General features: G+C 52.8%; 1 protein-coding gene across 5 annotated transcripts in view; it reads left to right on the top strand.

Annotated features, from left to right (window-relative positions):
* Positions 1-505: 505 nt before the first annotated feature.
* Positions 506-7,281, top strand: part of RIPOR3 (RIPOR family member 3) — a 73,968-nt gene continuing 67,192 nt past the window's right edge. For all 5 annotated transcript variants that reach the window (XM_068987166.1, XM_068987164.1, XM_068987163.1 and 2 more), the window contains exon 1: positions 506-783. The gene's annotated coding sequence lies outside the window, so the exon portion shown is untranslated. The remainder of the gene's footprint in view (positions 784-7,281) is intronic.

Genomic DNA, 7,281 nt, shown 5'->3' with positions numbered 1-7,281 from the left:
AGCTGGACCGGGGATGCCGAGTGCGCAGAGTCTGATCCAGGACAGAGGCGGGGGAGGGGGACGGGAAAGAGAGAGAAAGGAAGGAGACTGGGGCGGGGGGGGGACCGAAAGTGGCAAGGTAAGGGGGGCGAGGAGAGAGCGGGAGGGGGAGGCTACGTCCGGTCTGTTTGCCATTAGCACCGAAGCCGGTGCCGAATGAGTAAGCAGAAACTTCCAGGCGTCCCCGCAGCCCCACTCCGAGGCCAAGCAGAAATCAGACGCTCCGGTGATTAACGGTGGAGAGCTCAGGACACGACCACAAGCGCCGCGCAAGCTTGAAATTAGCTGCCTCCCCCGGCCCCCTTGCCAAGATGGGAGCGAGGGCCGGGCCGTGAGGGGTGGGGGCCCCGCCTGTTGGGGGCCAGCATGGAACTCTCCCCAGCGGAGCTCAGAGCGACACCGACGGGCGATCGGCCGCGGCCAGAGCCGCAGGCGGCATCCGGGGGGGACCCGGCCGGCCGGGGGGCCCCAGGCAGGCTTCCTGGAACCCCGCTCCGCGGCCGCCTGCACCCTGACCCGGCCCGATAAGAGCCCGGTCGCGCTATCGGAGCCCGGGGAGCGCCGGCCCCGCGAGGGAGGCCCGGCCGGGGGTCCTCCGAGGCCATGTTCTGAGCGCACAGCCTCGTCTCCTGAGCCCCGCGCCAGTGGGAGCCGCCGCTCGCTCGTCTCAGCGATAAAGAAAGTCGAGCTGCCTCCTGGGGGGACGGGGCGACTCCGGCAGAGAATGTTCGGACCTGCCGGGTGGTGAGTGTGGACCAGACTCTGGGGTGGGAGGGCGGCGTGTCCAGCTCATCCCACCTGGAGCTCCGCGAGCCCTGAGGCTGAGATGGGATCGCTGTGTGGCCTTGGGCAAGTTCTTTCCCCCACTCCGGGCCTCCCTTTGTCCATCCCTAAAATGAGTGGTTGAAGGAGGTCGTTTTTAAGGGGGTCTTACTTTGACTACTATTTTTTCCTTCTTCTGGTTTTTGACTGTGCAGTAGGCTTGCAGGATCTTAGTTCCCCAACCAGAGACTGAACCCTGGGCCCTTTCAGTGGAAGTACAGAGTCCTAACCACTGGATGCCAGGGAATTCCCTATGACTACTATGTTTCGTGGGTCTGCCGCGCCAGGCGTTGTGCCAGGCATTGATGAAGCTTCAGCCCCGAGAATCCCCTCCAGCCCCGGGGCAAGATAGAGATTCTTATTACTGTTATCCTCATCGTACACTGACAAAGGAAGGCTCAGAGAAATGAAATGACTTGCCCGAGGTCACACAGCTGGTTGGCAGCAGAGATGGGAATGAGATCTCGATCTTTCTGACTTGCTTCTTGCTAAGCTCTGTACCTCCAGGAGTAGCTGGGACTTGTGTCCTCTGTGTTCTCTGAGTCTGTGATGATCCCAGAGAGCAGAAGTGAAGGAGAGGAAGTGTGTTTAGGAGGCAGGCAGAGGGACCGGACAGGAGAAGCCATAGGCCGACCAGCCTTTGACTCTTCCTTGGGTCTGTCAGCCCGGGGATGGGCAGGGACTCCTGGCTTGAATGCCTGATGCCCCTTGCGGTATTTGCTGCCCTGTTACAGGAGGCTCCCAGGGCCGTGAGAGAAGAGGGTTAATGTCAGGCAGGGGTGGAGAGAGCTGGGGGTGGGGAGGGTGGCACATGTCTGTATGAGTTTGTGTTCCAATTTTATTTTGCCTTTTCAAAAATCTGTTTCGAATCATTCTGGGCTCCCACTGCTCCTCTGGACCAAACAGAATTGTGAAACACATACAGTGCTTTCCACATGCCTCCCTTGGGGGAATCACGTATTCACATCATCAGAGGCTATTTGCATATGCATCCCAGCAGCTGTGATGGCAGCAGCCGAGAGATAAGATGCAGATAAAGCCAGCGAGTGTCTCTCTGGCACCGACAAGGAGGAAGCACGTTACATCGACGAGGGCTGGGAAATCCATGGCCAGGCCGTGGCAGGTGGGAAGTCCCTCGGGTGTCTGGCATCTGGGCAGAGCTGGAAGTCCCAGCACCCAGATGTGGCCTCCTCTTTCTTCTTCTCTTGGAAAATTCCATCCCACGGCAGCTCTGTACTCACTCCTTTTCTTTCTGGGTCTGGCCCAAGCCCTCTGCCCTGGGCTTGACTGGAGACCCCACTGGCGCTCCTTGCTCAAGAATGACCAGCTTGTCCCAGGAGATTCCCCTCAGTCCTGGGCAAACCCGGATGGTTGGTCACCCTACGCAGTTCTGCCCTTGATTTTTTTTTTTCCTTTGCAAGTTTGAGCTAGTGACTCGCTTTCTCCCATCTGTAAAACAAAAGGATTATTTTAGGAAATCTTTACAATCTCTTTGCAGCTCTAAAATGCTGTGACTCTGGCTGGAGAGAGTCAGAACACTCAAGTTCTAAATGTGGGTGAGACACAAGCATAAAGAGGAGGAAAACCTCCCTGTGAATCCCCCAGCGCATCAGGGAATGTGCTAGAGGAGGCTGGAATTCAGACAAGCTTGAAGAAGTGACTTCTGGCCGGCAGCGCCCAGTGACTGCTGTCAGTGAGAACAGTCCTGGGTATCCACATGCTTCAGAAAGGTGTGCGTTCAGTTGCTCAATCGTGTCTGACTTTTTGCAACCTTGTGGAGTGTAGCCCGCTAGGCTCCTCTGTCCATGGGACTCTCAAGGCAGGTGGGTTGCCATTTCCAAGAGTCTGGGAATCTTTCAGACCCACAGATCGAACCTTCAACTCTTGCGTCTCCTTCGCTGAGTGCCTGACCTGCTGTGGGTTCCTCCCCCGCCTGGGACATTCTCAGCTGTGTGGCCTTTGCACGCGGTGTGCTGGAGCCAGCTTGGCCCAACTCGTGAAAACCAGTTGTCAGATTTTTAGGAACTTGGTGAACTCATTGGTAAACAGAGCCATTATTACAAATTAAACTATGTAGATTTATAATTAAATAAATTATATTAAAAATAGAGGTCGTAGGTACTCAAAACTCATCACTTTCCATTTTTTAAAATGCTGCCTGGTTACTGATACTGGTGTTCCTGGGGTTATTTGCATTCTGTGTGTCTGTCTGGGGGAAATAGTCCAGTACACTATTGCAAATCTCTTCCCAATTCCATTTTTTTTTTTTGCGACTTCAGGTTGGTAGCCTGAAGTTGGCCATGAGTGGGAGTAATGACACTAAGGGAAATCGCAAACAGTACAACTCAGGGCTTGATTGTTTTGTTAATTATCTAGGTCAACAGGCAAAATGACCTAGACAAAGGAAGGGAAGGAGAAAAGGTTGGTGCAGATTGAACACAGAAGTGTGTTATCTCTCTGCTTGGTACAGTGGGGATAGCACCAAAACCCGAGGAAGCTGCTCACTTTGTTGACAAGCCAGGAACGCGCCAACCTGCTCTCTGCTGTATCCTTTTTTCCCACTCCTTAGCGTGAAAGCAGGTATCAGCCAACGTTCTGGAAGGAACTACAGTCGCTCATCAATTATAACCATAGGCTGACAATAGATACAGGAGTTGAGGGGCAAAAATCTATAACAACGTCCTGTGTGAGTCACTTTCGTATATGAAATTTACGGAAAAGGGGACATCGTACATTTTATGTTTAGCTGTAAGTTGTGTGTTACACAGCCTTTGTGTCAATACAATCTACAGCAAACCTGAGTATATATGTGTTCGAGTGTGTAAATGCATAGATTTGTACACACATGTGCATGTGCTTACACACACATACACTTTCCCCCGGAAAACTGGTTGTTAAAACCTTTACCCACACACCGCTGGCCCCACCACATCTCTGCTTGTGCCCAGGGTCTTCGAAATCTTATGGACCATCCTGAGAGATCGTGCTCAGCTCTCACCAAGAGGGATTCAAACTCCAGGCATCGGGCCTTGGATACAATTCCTCAGCTGCTTCTTCTGGCCTCAAGCAAACCAACAGCCAAACTCCTCTCTCCTGCCCTAAGTGCTGGAATGGATGCAGCGACTGGGAGGCGCAGAGGGTGTCGTTGGCACCAGCTGCCTCCAGGGTCCCAGCTCGCGCAGCAGGAAGGCCCCGCTCCCCGCGTCCTTGGTTCCCTCATTCATGCCCCCCTACATCTGCGGGGTGTTTCCAGGTCGCCTCGGGGGCAGCTCCTTGTAAATCCCATCCCATTTCAGGTCTCACTCCTTCCATCCTTGTTAATGCACAACACACGATTCTCGAATCAAAACGGCGTCTTGGATCGCGGAGGAGGAACAGCTAAGCCAAACCTGTAGGGAAGTTCAGACCACCTTCTATTTTTAGAAAGCCTCGGAGCCAGGTGGGCTCTTTCCAGTCTCCCAGGCCGGCAAGCACGAAAGGAAAATATTTTTCATTCCCCTGCTCCGCCTTCTTAGGGTCCCAGCCAAGGAGGAGGCCCAGGTGGGGACACTGGCCGCCTCAGAGAAGCGAGGCTTGGATGGCAGGAAGTGAGCCCTGCCCGCAGCAATTTTAAAAAGAACTAAAACCAGTTTTTTTTTTTTTTTTAATTTTTTTTAATTTTGCATGTAGCAACAGCAATCCTGAGTTTAAATCTCAGTGGGTTCTACTCCAGGCAACCTTTTCCAGACCGTTCATTCACTCACGTGCGTGTGTGTGTGTTAGTCGCTCGGTCGTGTCCGACTCTTCGTGACCCCCATGGATTGTAGCCCCCAGGCTCCTCTGTCCTTGGGGATTCTCCAGGCAAGAATACTGGAGTGGGTTTGCCATTTCCTCCTCCCAGGGACCTTCCTGACCCACGGATTGACCTGCATTGCAGATGGATTCTTTATCACTGCACATCCTGGGAAGCCTATATTCACTCACATATGTAATTTTAATTTTCAAAGATGAGATCATTCTTACATTTTATTCTGCATTCTTTTTTCACTTGACGATACACCTTGGGTGTTTTTCCCTGTTAGCACAGGAAGACCTGAAGCTTTCGATGCCTGCCCCCAGGAGGACTGTGTGAGGGGGGCTATGGTGACAACCATATCTCTGTTTTCACATCAGGTCTCAGACTTTCTATTAAAAAAATTATGTATTTTTATTATTTATCTGGTTGTGCTGGGTCTTAGCTGCAGCCCACAGCTTGCCTGATCTTCAGTCTTTGTTGGGGCATGCAGAACTCTTTTAAATTAGTTAATTTGGCTGCGTTGGGTCTTAGTTGCTTTCGTTGTGGCTTGTGGGCGCTGCATATGGGCTCTTAGTTCCCCAAGCAGGGATCGAACCTGTGTCCCCTGCCCTGCAAGGTGGATTCTTAACCACTGGACCACCAGGGAAGTCCCATGTCTCGAACTTTCTTGACCGTCGAACACACAAATAGAGCCCAGCCACTTCCATTTCTCAGTTAAAGTGCGCGGGGCGCTCTGCAGAGAGAGGCAGTGGAACTTCCCTCACCAAAGCCAAAGTGTCCCAAGAGGTGAGCCTGCTGTCCGCCAACCCAACCCCTCAGCGAGCGAGAAACAAACAGACACGATAAGAGTTCCCTCTAAGCAGTTCCACTTTATTGCCACAAACTCTTGGTTTATATAGGCAAGCAGGGGGGTTTTGCGACGGACTTTCTATAGTTGCACCAATCACGTTAAAGGTCAAATTGTAATATGCCATAGTTGCACCAATCATGTTAAAGGTCAAACAATATGCCATAGTTGCACCAATCACATTAAAGGTCAAATCTTAATATGCCATAGTTGCACCAATCACGTTAAAGGTCAAGTCATGCGCTTCATTGTAACAGGAGTCTATGGTGATCATGCGCTGTCCACAGTGCACGGAATTGAACCAATCAAAAGTTTTAACAACTTAGGCTGCGCCCTCATCTCTTCCGCCAGGCGCCATCTTAGCTCTAAACTGCAAACCTAGCCCTTCTTTTTCAAGGTTTCCCATTTAGGGCCCCACATTAAAGGACACTCTGTTGGCCCCACCGTCCACCTGTCTCTGGAAGCTGACCGCTCCCCTCTGCCCCCGCGGCCACCGTCTCTTTCCTCTCTGCTGTGGTCGCCTCCTCCGTGATGTCTCTGCCTCTCCGCTTGCCTCTCTGACGGTCTGTTCTGCACCTGCAGCCAGCGGGGTCTTGTTCAAAGGAGATCGGATCCCGCCCCTCCTCTGCTCAGGGCACCTCCTCCCCGCCAGCCTGGCTCCCCCTCACCCGGCGTAGAAGGCTGAGTCCTAACCAGGGCCACCAGGCCCCAGAGAATCTGGACCTCATCTCCCCTGCCCGCCCCGTCAACGAACTCGCTGCCGAGTACGGTGCTGAGCACAGTGTGGCCTCAGGACCTTTGGTCTCACCGCCCCCTCTGCCTGGGACACTCATTCTCCAGATTGCCGCATGGCTCCCTCCGTACCTCTTGCCATCATCTAACACACGATACATTATTTTTCTTTTTTCAAGATATCTTCTGCTTGAGGGGCCTCCCTCGTGGCTCCGCAGTAGAGAATCCACCTGCCAGTGCAGGAGACACAGGTTTGCTCCCTGATCTGGGAAGATCCCAAGTGCCGCAGAGCAACTAAGCCCGTGCGCCATGATTCCTGAGCCTGTGCTCTCGAGCCGGGCAGCCTCGGCTACCAAAGCTCGGCAAGAGAAGCCGCAGCAACGAGAAGGCCGCGTGCCGCAACTAGAGGGTAACCCCCGCTCACTGCAATTGGAGAAAGCCAGAGCGAAGCAACAAAGACCCAGCATCGCCAAACAGACACAATTATTTTTTTTAATAAAAATGTGAGTTTCCTGAGGGCAGGAGAATCTCTCTCTCTCTCTGTTTTTTACCCGTTTTGTTCAGTGCTGTATCTGTCCCATAGCAGGCACTCAGTTAAGACTTGTGGAAATATTTGCTTGCTTTTGCGTTGACCGGCAGAGTCTTTACCACTGAGCCCCCAGGGAAGGCCTCAGGCCTCCAGATGTGGGTTCAAATACTGGATCCCTTGTCAACGTGCTGTGTGACTCTGGGCAAATTATTCCACCTCTCTGCACCTCTAGAATGCAAGAGTGCTCTCTCCCAGAAGTTGCGTGAAGCGTTCCATGGTTCTCCTGCCGTTACTGTTTCCTTTCGGGTCGTATGCGCATTCCTGCAGCATCCCTGGAATCCTCTCATTGGTGTAAGGAACCGACAAGGCTCATCCTTGGAGCTGAGTGAGAATCAATTCCACCCAAACCAGTGTTGGCAAATCCGGACATGAGGTGGCCCCCAAAATGAAAATCGCTCAGTCGTGCCCTGCTTTTTGCGACCCCATGGACTGTACAGTCCGTGGAATTCTCCAGGCCAGAATACTGGAGTGGGTAGC

The sequence above is a fragment of the Capricornis sumatraensis genome, chromosome 15, assembly GCF_032405125.1.
Source record: "Capricornis sumatraensis isolate serow.1 chromosome 15, serow.2, whole genome shotgun sequence".
Classification (NCBI taxonomy): Eukaryota; Metazoa; Chordata; class Mammalia; order Artiodactyla; family Bovidae; genus Capricornis; species Capricornis sumatraensis.
This window is presented reverse-complemented; position numbering and strand designations above follow the sequence as displayed.